At 45.5% G+C, this 16,042-nt stretch overlaps 1 pseudogene across 1 annotated transcript in view; it reads right to left on the reverse strand.

The window, feature by feature from the left end:
• The window catches only part of LOC148521181 (uncharacterized), a 67,672-nt pseudogene that overhangs the window by 7,422 nt on the left and 44,208 nt on the right, over positions 1 to 16,042 (reverse strand). Inside the window, exons 12-15 of the transcript XR_015878859.1 lie at positions 13,807 to 13,860; positions 11,831 to 11,875; positions 6,827 to 6,925; positions 2,779 to 2,786 (exon numbers count right to left, since the gene is read on the reverse strand). The product of XR_015878859.1 is annotated as an uncharacterized LOC148521181 (transcript). The remainder of the gene's footprint in view (positions 1 to 2,778; positions 2,787 to 6,826; positions 6,926 to 11,830; positions 11,876 to 13,806; positions 13,861 to 16,042) is intronic.

Below are 16,042 nucleotides of genomic sequence, written 5' to 3' on the forward strand. Positions count from 1 at the left end.
AGGGGCTGGCTGTGTTGTGCTGTGCTGCTGTTGTTAATAGGGGCTGTGTCCACTACTTCAAAGTCCATAGGGGCTGGCTGGACTGTGTTGTGCAGTCAGTTCTCCATAGGGGCTGTGTCCACTCCAAAGTCCTGTGCAGTGTCCCAGTCCTAAAGGGGTGCTGAAGTGTTGTCCAGGGGGTGCTCTGTCCATCAGGGGTGCTCCCCCCAAGTGCTAAAAAAATAATATATTTTCTGTGTTTGTGAATTGTGTGCGCAGTAGCCGCACGTGCATCAACAAAGTAGTGCCAAGCGTGCGCCTGTGTCATAAGTAAAGGGCCGGCTGGCTAGACCGTTAAAGGGTGCTGTATCCCCCGAAAGTACACTCCAGTCCAAACCAAAAAAAAAATTATTTTCTGTGTTTGTGAATTGTGTGCGCAGTAGCCGCACGTGCATCAACAAAGTAGTGCCAAGCGTGCGCCTGTGTCATAAGTAAAGGGCCGGCTGGCTTGACCGTTAAAGGGTTCTGTAACCCCCAAAGTACACTCCAAACCAAAAAAATATATATTTTCTGTGTTTGTGACTTGTGTGCACTGTGGCTGCACGTGCATCAACAAAGGAGCAGCGCCAAGCGTGCGCCTGTGTCCCATAAGTAAAGAGCCGGCTGGCTCATTTCTTAAAGGGTGGTGTAACCCACAAAGTGCACTACTCTCCAGCAAAAATAAAAAAATATTTTCTGTGTTTGTGTGCGCTTTAGCCGCACGTATATATATCAATATAACATAAATGGAGGACCAAACTTTCTCCGATAAAAATAAAATAGGGAAAGATCAAGAACCACTTCCTCCTAGTGCTGTTGCTGCTGCTGGGAGTTGTTCATCATCCCAGAGAGGAAGTAGGAACATCACTACTTTTACTAAACAATTGACCCTCCAACAGTCCCTAGCGATGAGGATGAAGTACGACAGCAGTCATCCTGAAGCAAAACGTATAACTGAGGCCTTGACTGCTATGTTGGTGTTAGACGTGCGTCCGGTATCCGACATTAGTGCAGTGGGATTTAGACAATTGATGGAGGTAGTGTGTCCTCGGTTCCAAATCCCGTCTAGATTCCACCTGCATCCTCAAAGCAGCAGCGACAAGCGTGCGTCTGTCTGTTAAAGGGTGGTGACACCCTCAAAGTGTGCTACACAAACAATTAAAATATTGTTCTTTTTTTTTCTGTCTTTGTGAATTGTGTGGGCTGTAGCCGCACCTGCATCCTTAAAGCAGCAGCGACAAGCGTGCGTCTGTCTGTTAAAGGGTGGTGACACCCTCACAGTGTGCTACACAAACAATTAAAATATTGTTCTTTTTTTTTCGGTCTTTGTGAAATGTGTGGGCTGTAGCCGCACCTGCATCCTTAAAGCAGCAGCGACAAGCGTGCGTCTGTCTGTTAAAGGGTGGTGTAACTCTCAAAGTGCTCCAAAAAATAAAAAACTATTTTTTAATGTGTTTGTGACTTGTGTGCGATGTAGCCGCACTTGCATCTTTAAAGCAGCAGCGACAAGCGTGCGTCTGTCTGTTAAAGGGTGGTGACACCCTCGAAGTGTGCTACACAAACAATAAAAATATTCTTCTTTTTTCTGTCTTTGTGAATTGTGTGGGCTGTAGCCGCACCTGCATCCTTAAAGCAGCAGCGACAAGCGTGCGTCTGTCTGTTAAAGGGTGGTGAACCCTCAAAGTGTGCTACACAAACAATTAAAATATTGTTCTTTTTTTTTTCTGTCTTTGTGAATTGTGTGGGCTGTAGCCGCACCTGCATCCTTAAAGCAGCAGCGACAAGCGTGCATCTGTCTGTTAAAGGGTGGTGACACCCTCACAGTGTGCTACACAAACAATAAAAATATTCTTCTTTTTTTTTCTGTCTATGTGAATTGTGTGGGCTGTAGCCGCACCTGCATCCTTAAAGCAGCAGCGACAAGCGTGCGTCTGTCTGTTAAAGGGTGGTGACACCTCAAAGTGTTCTACAGAAACAATTAAAATATTGTTCTTTTTTTTTCGGTCTTTGTGAAATGTGTGGGCTGTAGCCGCACCTGCATCCTTAAAGCAGCAGCGACAAGCGTGCGTCTGTCTGTTAAAGGGTGGTGTAACTCTCAAAGTGCTCCAAAAAATAAAAAACTATTTTTTTAATGTGTTTGTGACTTGTGTGCGATGTAGCCGCACTTGCATCCTCAAAGCAGCAGCGACAAGCGTGCGTCTGTCTGTTAAAGGGTGGTGACACCCTCAAAGTGTGCTACACAAACAATTAAAATATTCTTCTTCTTTTTTCTGTCTTTGTGAATTGTGTGGGCTGTAGCCGCACTTGCATCCTCAAAGCAGCAGCGACAAGCGTGCGTCTGACTGTTAAAGGGTGGTGTAACCCTCAAAGTGTGCTCCACAAACAATAAAAATATTCTTTTTTTTTTTCTGTCTTTGTGAATTGTGTGGGCTGTAGCCGCACTTGAATCCTCAAAGCAGCAGCGACAAGCGTGCGTCTGTCTGTTAAAGGATTACATCAGTGACAGAATCCAAGTAGGCATGTCAGACAGTCCGTACCTGTACTGGCAGGAAAAAGAAGCAATTTGGAGGTCCCTGTACAAACTGGCTCTATTTTACCTGAGTTGCCCCCCCTCCAGTGTGTACTCCGAAAGAGTGTTTAGTGCAGCCGGGAACCTTGTCAGCGAAAGGCGTAGGAGGTTGCTTCCACAAAATGTGGAGAAGATGATGTTCATAAAATGAATTATCAACTCTTCCAGGGAGACCAGCCTCCAGAACGTACAGAGGGACCTGTGGTTCCTGCAGGGACGAATTAATACTCTGTGAGGATGAGGATGTACACACTGAAGAGGGTGAGGAATCGGTGGATGTGGAGGATGAGGATGACATCTTGCCTCCGTAGAGCCAGTTTGTGCAGGGACAGATAAATTGCCAGCTTGTTTTGTGGGGGCCCAAACGAACCAATCATTTCAGCCACAGTTGTGTGGCAGACCCTGGCGCTGAAATGATTGGTTTGTTAAAGTGTGCATGTCCTGTTTATACAACATAAGGGTGGGTGGGAGGGCCCAAGGACAATTCCATCTTGCACCTCTTTTTTTTCTTTGCATTATGTACAGTTTGGGGCCTAGTTTTTCAATGCCATCCTGTCTGCCACTGCAGTTTCATGCCTAGATGGGTCACGTGTTTGTGCCGCCCACTCGTGTCGCTTAGCATAGTCATCCAGCTACCTCGGTGCAACCTTTTGGACATAAAAACACTATTGTGAGGTGTGAGGTATTCAGAATAGACTGGAAATGAGTGGAAATTAAGGTTATTGAGGTTAATAATAGCATAGGAGCAGAAAAACCTACAAATTCTGTGATTTTAGCTGTTTTTATGCTTTTTAAAAAAAAATACAGATCCAAAACACAAAACCCAGAACCCAAAACACGGAAGGGTGGTTTTGGCAAAACCAATCCAGATCCAAAACACGAAGAAAGATCCAGATCCAAAACCAAAACACAAAACACGAAAAGTGGCCGGTGCACACCCCTAGTATGAATGCAAATGACAATCAGCAATTTGCTCCCAAACGCCGGAAAATGGACAAAACCTGTTGTTTGAACAAGTTGTTTAGATGAAACATTTAACAAACTTGTCTGACGACCATTTTCATCTGTTTTCTGGCATTTAGGAGCAAATTGCTGATCATCAGTTACTCCCATACATTACCAGATTTTCATTCCAACCAATCAACTAGTTGGCTGGTTGGACAGATAATCTTTAGATGTGTGGCCTGCTTAAGTGTCAGGAGTATAGCGGGCATGACAGCTTCCTGGCACAGCGCACATGTGCTCTTCACTTTGGATCAGAGGGTATAACCCAGAGCAATCGAGAAGAAAAACAACCTGGTCGCTGTGTTATTATTATTTTCACTGTTAAGCACCAATATATAACAATAATTCCTTATTGTGACATTTCTGTCTTAAATCTACAGAATGTCCCCCCATGTGAGATCAGCAGGTCATCTTCTCTTACCTGCGGTTCCACGAGGTCCTATGTGAAACGATGATCAGTTGAGTGTTTATTGGGGAGTATCATGAGTTCCAGGGCAGCAGTTTGATAAAACAGAAATAAGTATTAACACACAAGAAGGTAAATCTGTAACACAGAGTACCCAGTAATACATAGTAATGTGTTATACTATTTGCAGATCCACACCAAGTTATCATGCACTATGCAGTACTGAATGGGCCTCAGGGGGTTCAATATAAATTATTAACTCTGAGATTTGTTTAGTGAGCACAAAGGGCCTGATTCAGAGCCGCTCGTAAGCGTCCACTCGTTCGTTCCGAGCGATTTTTGCACAACTGCGCATGCGTACGGATCGTAATACGCATGCGCGAACCGGTCAGTGCGGCCAAAAATTGTTTGTTCGCTAAATAGCGAATGCCTGCTATTTTGAGTGACAGGAGGAGGCGTATGTGGGTGGTAACAGGGGAAGGTGCTTGAAAACGGGGAGTGGAGATCCGAACGCAGGCATGCTTAAAGGTCAAAACGGGCGTTTTATGGGTGTGCATAATTAATACAGCAGCGTCATTGACCACGTCACTGGGTTATTTTATAGTCAGAACTGCTCGCATGATTGCGGTAGGAAAAACCAACCACAAGAATAGCGAGCAGCCCATACGCTGGTCGATGTACTCGATTAATCTAATAAATAGCGGACATGACGTAGGATGCGAGCGGCCAGGGGGCGTAGTTTTCAAAAAAACGACCGCATGTTTTGTACGCTCGTTCAGACCTAGAGGCGTGAACAGACCGCAAAGAGCGAACGGTTCATTTGAATAGCCACCCCTTTTTTCGGAACGAGCAAGCGCAAATAGCGTCCGGCTCTGAATCAGGCCCAAAGTCAGCTCTGGTGCCTCAATCTGCATTTAGATTTTCGCCAAAGTGCATGTGGGGCACGATACCGCCAATTGAGCAGGTAGAAGTGAGGAGTGGGTGGAAGACAGCAAACTAGGCTTTAGTTTTACAATGTAAAACTATTAAATGGAGACACTGCGGGGGAGAGGGCGCATTTTGTGATGCATTTCTAGCTGTGCGGAGGGGCGCATTGCCATTTCCACCTCCATCTTGTACGTTAGCGGATAGGCACATTTCTAGGTAATAAAACAATACAAGGGTCTATGTGCTAAGCCTTGGAGAGAGATAAAGTGGACAGCAATAAAGTACTAACCAATATGCTCCTGTCACTTTACAGGCTGTGTTTGAAAAATGACAGGTAGGAGCTGATTGGTTGGTACTTTATCTCCATCCCCTTTATCTCTCTCTAAAGCTTAGTACATACAACCCACGATCACACAAGATTGCCACATGTAATAAAGACACCAAGCACCACGCACTCAGATATAGGTGAATGAGACTATGGGGTCTATTTACTAAGCAGTGTTAGGAGACAGAGTGAAAAGTGATAAGAAAGTGATAAGGTGCCAGCCAGTCAGCTCCCAACTGTCATTTTTCAAGCGAGACCCTACTGCAAGGGTCTCGTCGCAAGCCCAATGGTCGCGATGGTCTTGACCATCGCGACCATCATTTTGGCCGCTCGCTATAGCTGTGAGTGGTCACCCACAGCTATGCAAGCAGCCAGGAGGCCGCTCCAAAAAGGAGGAGGGGCGGCTCTGAATCAGGACCACAGTTCCAGGTGTCTTTGATTTCGGTGAAGAAGGTTGTGAAGGGTCGAGATGACACAGAGAGGAACCTGTCTCTAGGGGGTCTGATTTACTAAGCTGTGTTAGGAGATAAAGTGAACGGAGGTAAGGTACCAGCCAATCAGCTCCTAACTGTCATTTTTCAAACACAACCTGTGAGATGACAGTTGGGAGCTGATTGACTGGCACCTTATCACTTTCTTATCACTTTTCACTCTGTCTCCTAACACTGCTTAGTAAATAGACCCCTATATCCAGCAGTAATTTAGGAGGCAACTGAAAGGCGTCATTTAATGTAAGAGGAGCTTATGAAGTGAAAGGAGAATGGACTTTGATACAATGCAGTGGCAAACGCAGGATTTCTAGAGGGGGGTTTCCAAATGCCTGATTTTAGAGTGAGTGTGGCCAGTCCATGAAGAGGGTAGAATTAGCACTTAACCAGCTTTAATATGCGTCATACAAAGTGTATTGTGTGTCATAATTCCAGCATATACAGGACCAGCAATCACAGTAACCATTATATGTGTCATACATAGTGTATTGTGTGTCATAATTCCAACATATACAGGACCAGCAATCACAGTAAGCCATTAGATGTGGCAATAGGGCCATCCTTTCTGAGCAGAATGTTTTTTTTCAGATGTGGGCACCATTCCAAGTCCGGGAGTCTGGGGGAGCAACAGAAGAACCTAGCACTGCCCTGGACAAATATGTACATATTGGGCTCTATTGCAGCACATCCCCAACAGTGAATGTTTTCCAGATATCCTATTTGGTGCAAAGGTTATTTATTACTGGCTTATACATGTTAGAAGATCCACAGGTGGTGCTAATTATTTCATTTGTGATATTGAAAAGAACATGCAGCTCTAGTAAAATTTTATTCTATTACTATTTCTATTGTGGTCATGGTGTAGGCTGGGGAGGGGGGTTTCCAGGCAGACGGAAACCCCCCCTGCATTTGCCTATGAATGTTTTTGCTGTTACACAATGAGCCAATGGAGATATTTTTTTGCTACTCTCCGCATTACTAGGTGCACATTTACTGTGCGTAGGTGTCTCTGGAAATAAAAGTGTAGGGCGCACCATGTAAGGTAAAGATAAGGTGCTATTGTGATTCTATATTTGGTTGGGATGTACCTTGAGGTCCAGGTTCCCCCTTCGTCCCAGGTTGTCCCTTTGGGCCTGCAGGGCCTGGGCTCCCACTTGCTCCTTGATTGCCATTAAGTCCAGCAGCTCCTGACGAGTAAAACACATGAATAAATTAAAGTTTAGAACAAGAACATCATTTTATTTGGCTGAATTAGGACTCGGAGTGCCGTCTTTCCAGAACTGACATATCCAATTCAAATGATACCCATGTGCATTGTGAAGCTATAACTGTAGGGCTTCCTCTTCCAGACTTATTTAGAGGGGGGGGCAGGATCACCCAAAAGCATTTGGTCCACTCTAAGGTGGAGGAGGGTTTGGGACATATTAGCTTTGTGTCATGCAGCGGCCTTTAGGTACTGTATGTCTCAGACTTGCTACTGGGTATCGAATATTTCACGATGAGACGTTTAGAGGAAGCGTTTGTTGCCTAATACTCCCCAGTGCTGCATATAGGTTACACGAATGTGACATGGATTTCAATTAAAAAGTGGCTTGGTAATATATTACGTAAAATATTACGGGTGTGGATTAACAGATAGACAGTAAAAAGGTAGACAATGTCAAGATAGACACCACATGTTAGACAGTCAATAGGTTGACTGGGACAAAAAGTTGACACACTAAAGGTCGACATGTAAGACGGTCGACAGGTACAACTGGTTGACATGCTCAAAAGGGCGACGTGAAAATGGTCGACACAAAAATGGTTGACACGTGATTTTTTGGGTTCTTAGCCCTAATCTTCACCCTAACCCTCCCCTTGGTGCCTAACTCTAACACTCCCTCCTGGTGCCTGACCCTAACCATACTTTCTAGTGCCTAACCGTAACCCTTTAGTAAGTGCATAACCCTCCCTCCTGGTGCTTAACCCTAACCGTCGGGGTAAGTGCCTAACCCTAATCATCAGGGTAAGTGCCTAACCCTTTGGTAAGTGCCTAACCCTAATCCTCCCTCCTGGTGCCTAACCCTAAAAAAAAAAAATTAATGTGTCGACCATTTTCATGTCAAGCTTTTGACCCTGTCGATCATTTGTACCTGTCGACATTCTTACAGTGTGTCGACCTTTTGTCCCTGTCGACCTTTTGTCCCAGTCGACCTATTGACTGTCTAACATCTGGGGGTAAATTCACTAAGATTCAAGTTTGGTCGAGATTGCAAACTCGGATGAGTTTAGGCATTTTTTTCAACTCGCAAATCTACTAAAGATTAACATGGGTGTGATGTTTCTCTTTTCACTGTAAAACTCGGGTGAGATTGCAAATTCGAATAAACTCACCATCGGCCAAACTCGGAAGTACTTTTCATGAAAAGATACAACTCTGGAATTCAGAAATGATTACAATCTCAGGTGTAATTGTAGCAAACTCGCAGCTACTATAAATAGAACTTTCAAACAGACCACCTCCTGAGCTGCGAGTTTGTCAGAAACATACACAGATCAGTGTGATTTGTGTATGCTACTGTATGTAAACCTTATGTAAAGAGTTAAATGTGAAAAAAAAATGAGGTATGGTCCCCCCCAAAAAGCATACCAGCCCCGGACTGCTCAGCCAGTCCTGGTTCCTAAAAATACAGGGACAAAAACTTGTAGGGTTCCCCTGTATTTTAGGAACCAGCACCTGGCTGCTGACCAGTCCTGGTTTTAAAAATAGGGGGGAAAAATTGTGTAGGGGTCCCCCTATTTTTAAAACCAGCACCGGACTCAAATCCAGCCGGGGTGTAATGCCACAGCCAGTGGACCCTATCACCGTGTCACCCCAGCCAAAGCATTATCACCCCAAGCCAGTCAGCCCAAGCCGGGGATCTCAGAGGAGGTGGGGACCCACCCAATAATGGGGTCCCTCCCCCTTTCCCAAGCACCCAAGGCTTAGTATGAAGTCCGGGGTACTTTCCCGCACCCCTGGACTGCGGGTACAGGGTAATAGTAGTGTAAATAGTAAGAAACTATTGTTTTTTTGACTGTGGAGCTACAGGTACCAGCATGCCTGCCCTTTGGCACTTGCGGAACCTGTACCCCCGCTGTAAAAAAAATTGTTAAAAAACCACAACACACACACACTTGAAAGTACAACTTTATTACATACACCTACCTCACTCACATATATTTACCTGCTGCCCGACGATCGGTCAGGGAGTACCTGTGAAAACAGATCCTATACTCACCTCTGTACTGGCGCTGGTCTCCGTAGCATCCCCGGGTCTTGGCAAAAAACAAACTGGCACCTGGACCATACACTTACATTAGCGATCTATGCGTGTGGCCACACACACCGCTATCCAGCCCCCTGACTGGCCAGCCCACGTAGAAACTGTCAGGAGCCGGAGCCAATCAGCGAACGCTCTACAGTTAGCGGCCGCTGATTGGCTGCCGGCTTCATATCACAAGCATGCCATAGCTCTTAGTTATTTCATAACTTTGCCAGCAGCTTCTTACCCTTTAAAGTCTCGTTTTAGCCACTACTGTACCTCTGCTTGGAGAGTAACTGCTGTTCCTAAAGGCGGGTAACCACTTGCCGATTAAAATGAGTGATTTGAATGATAACGATATCGTTATTGTTCAATCGCTCATTAATCGTGCACAAATGACCAGCGATGTGCACTCCTGCTTGTCGCTTCCGATATCAATCATCGTCTGAACATGCTGGTCAGTCTGCCGATAATGACAGATTGACCATGTTCATGGATGAGGGAAGGTGCCTACACTGAACGACATATTGTTCAGTGTAAGCACTGCGGGGGAAGATGAATGACTGTACAATTACAACGTTGTAATCGTACTGTCGTTCCTCTATCTGCTAGTGTATACGCACCTCAACATTTATAATCTGGTCATTGGAAGATAGCAACTTGCCGCTCTGCAATATGAGCCGCCATGTGGCAGGGTTAGCGATTGGAGACACGCCACGACCAGCCAAGCTGCTTCATTCTGAGAGGACAGATTATGATGGACAAAGATAAAGTCAATGGGTTGGGGAAGAGAGAATGGTGAGGGATGAAGAACAGGGCCGGCTCCAGGGCTCTAAGCACCCTGTGCCGGATCCTGAGAGAGCGCCCTAAGCGCGCGACCGAATTTGGGGGCGTGGTCTAATTACCATAGGCCACGCCCCCTGTGTGACATTATTTGGAGGCGTGCCTGCATGGCACGCCTCCAAATAACGTCAGGCTGGGGGTAAAGCCCAGCACTCCGTCACTGGCTGGGCTTTCCCCAGCCCTCTGCCGTCAGTGAATGGTTGCTGTGTGCATGCGCGCGGCATCCATTCACTCTCCGGGGGTCCGGCACCGCCGCACAGCTGCAGCGGTGGGGGTCCCCAGCCTCCTGATTTGACCACCCGCGGGCCACTGCGGCCCGCGGGTGGGACAGTACTGTCCCGCTGAAATGGGGATACTGGGGAGGGGTGCCGCCCTCTACGGGTTGCGCCCTTGTGCGACTGCACTGGTTGAACATCCCTAGAGCCGGCCCTGATGAAGAAAATTTTACCACACAATCAAGCAAAGCAAGACTTCCGAAGCAAGAAATAAAATTCTAACTTTGCTCATGCAGAGGTTTGTAGGTGTGTTTGGCTTATAAAGCCTGTAATACAGTTTCTGCATTGTTATCATTAAGGGGCCTATTTGTCAACGACTTTTATCATATGCAACGAGTGATAAAACTCCTTGTGTATGATAATGATGCTCCAGCCAATCAGCTCCCAACTGTCATCTGTTTGAAAAATGACAGTTGGGAGCTGATTGGCTGAAGCACCATTATCATACGCAATGGGTCTTATCACTCGTTGCATATGATAAAAGTCGTTGACAAATAGGCCCCTAAATTAGATAAATGTCCTATTTACAAGCCTAGTTATAGTTCGGAGGAGGAGGTATTGCAGATATCACATTATTCCTTCTATCCTAAACCACTATCACTAATCTCCTGACTATGCTGTCCCTTCTCTTCTAATTCCCTCTATCACTTGCTATTTAACATTGTGCCAGATATCTCTAGAAAGTAGGTGCCACATGTTTGTCTGCCCTCCCCATACCTCCTAGGGGACTGGATCTGATGCTGAATAGTCTAAGCCAATAGGACAAAGGGGGAAGGGTTCTCGTTCTCGCATGTTTTGGGGTGTTTTTTTTTCTCCACTTTCTTTGTCCCTCAAAGGTACGGACCAGATAAAGGTGCAATTGCTGTTGTCTCGTCAGCTAGACTTTGGAATTTGGCGGTTATTAAACCTGGAAATTATATTGAAAACATTGGGATGACGCATGGTTTAAAATGGCAAATGTTTGGCAATTTTATGTCTGTTTGCACTCTGGGCCCGATTCAGACCCGCTCGCTAGATACGTTCGCACGCAGCCAAAGTATGCAAATCCTGCGATTGCATGGCAAGGCATTAGCACGCCCACTATGTCTTGGCGTACGATCGCAGTGTGTATTTAGACGCTCACCAGCCTATTTTAAGACGCCCACTTTCCCCTAGTGATACACATCATCTCCAGGAAGTATATGCAACAATCTGTAACATCCAGTAACATCGGACCCATACGCAGCACTTGTGGCTGACCATACCCTACCGCAAGCACTGTGAGTGCTTCATTGTGTAGTGCAGCCATGTGACGTGTATTATGAAGCTGCGTCTTAATTATGCGCGCCTCTGAAATGTCGTTAAGATCTCAGACACGCCTGTGTTCACACCACCACACCCCCGTTTCAATTAACTAACCCCTGTCACCACCTACAAACGGCTCGCCCTTTCATTCATTCTAGCAAGGAGTCTGTGCACAAGGGGGGATCGCTTTGCGATCGCAGTGACGGGTTCGCGCACTGCATCTTATACGCATGCGCAGATTGCAAATATCGGCAGGCTGTGTGCGAACGGATCCTAGCAAACGGGTCTGAATCAGGCCCTCTATTATATACGGCAATTTTCCATATGACAGGCTATTACATCCCTGCCTCCAAGTCCAGAGCGCATGTAGGTCACATTATTATAATAGAAGCGATTGTCTCACCTGTGATTCCTCTGTCACCCTTCAGTCCCACATCTCCTTTTGGTCCTTGAAAAAAAGATCTCAGTAATAAAATTACTAAAACCAGACAACCACATTTATGCCAGGATTAAGGACCTCATTCAGAGTCGGTCATTGCGGCCGCACGGTCGTAGGGGAAAGGGGCCGGATAGGCATATTAAGCGATCACAAGTTGCGGTCCTAAGATGAGATCGTTAGCTGAACGACCGAGGGTAAGAAGCGGCCGTAAGACTAAATCACGCCCCTTTCTCGATCACCACACATGTCATCTCCTGGGATATAAGGATTAATCGCGAGCATCGGGAACCATCGGAACTTAAGCACTACGATCAGGTCAGTGTACAAACCACCCATGTCACGTGTGCCATGACATTACTTTGTTAATTATGCACTCCCATTAAACGCCGTTCGCATAATTAGGCACGCCTGCGTTCGGATCTCCACTCCCCCGTTTTCAAGCACCTTCCCCTGTTACCACCCACAAACGCCTCATCCTGTCACTCAAACTAACGACCTGGCTGTGTTCAAGGAGAGAGAAATTTCTGATCGTAGCCGCTAGTTTGCGTACGCGCATTGCGAACTTTACGCATGCGCAGTTTAGCGAACATCGGTGGCGTACGACCGTGCGGCCGCAACGTCCGACTCTGAATGAGGTCCTAAATCCTTTTAGTACAGCGTCCAATGACGCCTTCCGAAAGATGGCGCATGCACAGAAGACAGCAAGGGCTGTGGTATAGTGCCAGAGGCTTTGTTATCTCCTGAGCTGACGCCATCTTTCCAAAGATATAGATGAAAAGATTGCACCGCCGACTGCAGGTAAAGAAGGGAAGGTGTGCGAAAAGTCCTGAAAAGCCCTACAGGGTATGTGTACGCAGAGAATGCTGTTGTGTATGGGATCGCTCTCATCTGAGCTGGCGGTGGAAAGCTATGGGCATTCCCGGGTGGTGCCTGGGAGGTGGATGCAATAAAAAAAGGCAGTCTCAAGGGCGTGTTATGGGCGTGTCAGTGAAAGCGGCGGCATTCCCAAAAGCACATCCACAACCAGAGGTCATGTTTTTCTCAAATGGAGACACTTCGTCAACCATAGACTGTCATAAGTGGCGAATGATGGTGCAAGCTATGGTGTGCCAATGATGGAGTGTTTACAAGCGCCGGCGGAGTTGCACAGTCCATGAGCATTGAAAGTGGGCATATCAGAGCTTGCACAGTCTGTCGTACGCTAGTGCACAAGAGGGAGGCTGAAACTAGCAAGCATATTACCTACGCTAGGACTCCGCAAACATGTGCATCCGCCTCTGATTCGAGTCCTTAGTCACATCATTCTGCTCTAAATAAACGCGTCAGCTCCAAATCTGTGCAAATCTCATTGCTCAATTGTCAGATGTCACTGTATGTGGTAGGCAGGGGGCTCCCCAGACCATTGTGTGTTCTTGGTCCTGAGCATTTGGCAGAAGAGCCACGTGGAGGTACTGATAGCGAGGGAACGGGGGAGAAGCATCACAGCGACAGTCTCACAGCAGAGACCTGGGTAAGGGGGTGTTACAGCGATAAATTGCCCTGAAATAAGAACTCAGCCTGATTCACTATGAATCGCTATTCGGATCGCAGCTGCGATTACGCATGCAGGTTTGCTGCAAAAAGATGCTAATGACTGCAACAGCAAAGCCAGCCTAGAGACGCCCAAAGCCAGCATAGAGACGCCCACTACCGCTAACTCACGCACGCACGCTTAAGCAGGCGCAGTGCGCACCATGAACCGATCTGCGTACGCGGTTGCAATTGCGATCCATGATGAATCAGACCCTCTATTCGCTGTGTATAGCAGTGACAACAGACCTTATTTAATGGAGAATAATCACATAAATGTTTACATTTTTCACTAAGAATTCTGCTTGTGTATAATCAGTGTGACTAATGTGTAACATGTGAGTATACAGAGTAATTACTCGCTGTAATACCTGTGTCTCCTTTCTGCCCCTTCTGACCGTGAGTCCCCGGAGTTCCAGCAGCACCTGAACAGGAGAAAACAGCTGATAGTTATCTCTGGTAACGTGTTGTGATTATTGTGACTAATTAATCCTTCCTGCTACTGTACCTTGTATTTCTGCCTGTGACTGATCATTCATTCCCGACTACTGAGTATTCCTCCCTGCTACCTTGTATTTCTCCTGCTGGCTGATTATTCTAACTGAGGCTGACCATTCCTTCCTGCTACATCAGTATATCGTTTTACATCTAAAGCCTCATTTTCTTATGTATATGTGATCAATTTCATATAAGGTATATAGAGGGGATTGAATTTTACACTGGTCTCAAAATATTCTATTGAATCGTCTCATGGACACATTGGGCCTGATTCAGAGCCGGACGCAATTAGCGCTCGCTCGTCCTGAAAATAGGGGTGGCTATTCAAATGAACCGTTCGCTGTTTGCGGTCTGTTCATGCCTCTAGGTCTGAATGAGCGTACAAAACTTGCGGTCGTTTTTTGGGAAACTACGCCCCCTGGCCGCTCGCATCCTACGTCATGTCCGCTATTTATTAGATTAATCGAGTACATCGAACAGGGTATGAACTGCTCGCGATTCTTGTGGTCGGTTTTTGCTACAATAACTTTGCGAGCAGTTCTGGCTATAAAATAACCCAGTGACGTGGTCAATGACGCTGCTGTATTAATTATGCACACCCATAAAACGCCCGTTTTGACCTTTAAGCACGCCTGCGTTCGGATCTCCACTCCCCGTTTTCAAGCACCTTCCCCTGTTACCACCCACATACGCCTCCTCCTGTCACTCAAATTAGCAGGCATTCGCTATTTTGCGAGCACATGAATTTCGGCCGCACTGACTGGTTCGTGCATGCGTATAACGATCCGTACGCATGCGCAGTTGGGCAAACATCGCTCGGAGCGAACGAGCTGCCGCTTACGAGTGGCTCTGAATCAGGCCCATTGTGTAGTTCAATAATAGTAACATTGTGCTAGTTATTTCTGCAACAGGTCATATTGTTTGGAGGCACATTTATATTGTGTATTAATGCTTAATGTATGTATATGTTTTTAGTTTTAACTGCAGTTCTCTTATACATGTTTAACCAATATATGTTTAATACATTTTTATAATTATACAGTCTTGGGTTATTTTTAATTGGAACTAACGCAGACACCTCTTTTACATTTTTTTTATCTTTTTTCCTGTGGCTGATTATTTATTTCTGTGGCTGATTATCCATTCCTGTGGCTGATTATTTATTTCTGTGGCTGATTATCCATTCCTGTGGCTGATTATTTATTTCTGTGGCTGATCATTCCATCCTGCTTATTTGTGTGGCTAATCATCCTTTATTTCTCTGGCTGATTTTTTTTATTCATGTGTCTTTTTATATCTTCCTGTGGCTGATTATTCCTTCCTCTGATTGATAATTCTTCCTGTGGCTTATTTTTTATTTATGTGGCTAATCATTCCTTCCTGTGGCAGATTATTTATATCTGCGGCTGATCATTTCTTCCTGTTACTGATTATTTTTTGTTTCTGTGGCTGATTATTCCTTCCTGTGGCTGATTATTTATTTATGTGGATGATTATTCCTTCCTATGGCTAATCATTCCTTTTTGTGGCAGATTATATATATATATATATATATATATATATATATATATATATATATATCTGTGGCTGATCATTCCTTCCTGCTACTGCTCTTTTTTTCTTGGGGATGATTATTCCTTCCTGTGGCTGATTATTCCTTCCTGTGGCTGATCATTCCTCCCTGTGGCTAATTATTTATTTATGTGGCTGATCATTCTTTCCTGCTATAGATTTTTTTTTCTGTGGCTGAGTATTCCTTCCTCTTGCTGGTCATTTATATGGATGATTATTCCTTCCTGCTGATGGTTATTCTTTTTCTGTGACTGATCATTCCTTCCTGTGGCTAATCATTCCTTCCTGTGGCTAATCATTCCTTCCTGTGGCTAATCATTCCTTTCTGTGACTGATCATTCCTTCCTGTGGCTAATCATTCCTTTCTGTGACTGATCATTCCTTCCTGTGGCTGATCATTCCTTTCTGTGGCTAATCATTCCTTCCTGTGGCTAATCATTCCTTTCTGTGGCTAATCATTCCTTTCTGTGACTGATCATTCCTTCCTGTGGCTAATCATTCCTTTCTGTGACTGATCATTCCTTCCTGTGGCTGATC

This window comes from Taudactylus pleione, unplaced genomic scaffold (assembly GCF_031769625.1).
Source record: "Taudactylus pleione unplaced genomic scaffold, aTauple2 ptg000173l, whole genome shotgun sequence".
Lineage (NCBI taxonomy): Eukaryota > Metazoa > Chordata > Amphibia > Anura > Myobatrachidae > Taudactylus > Taudactylus pleione.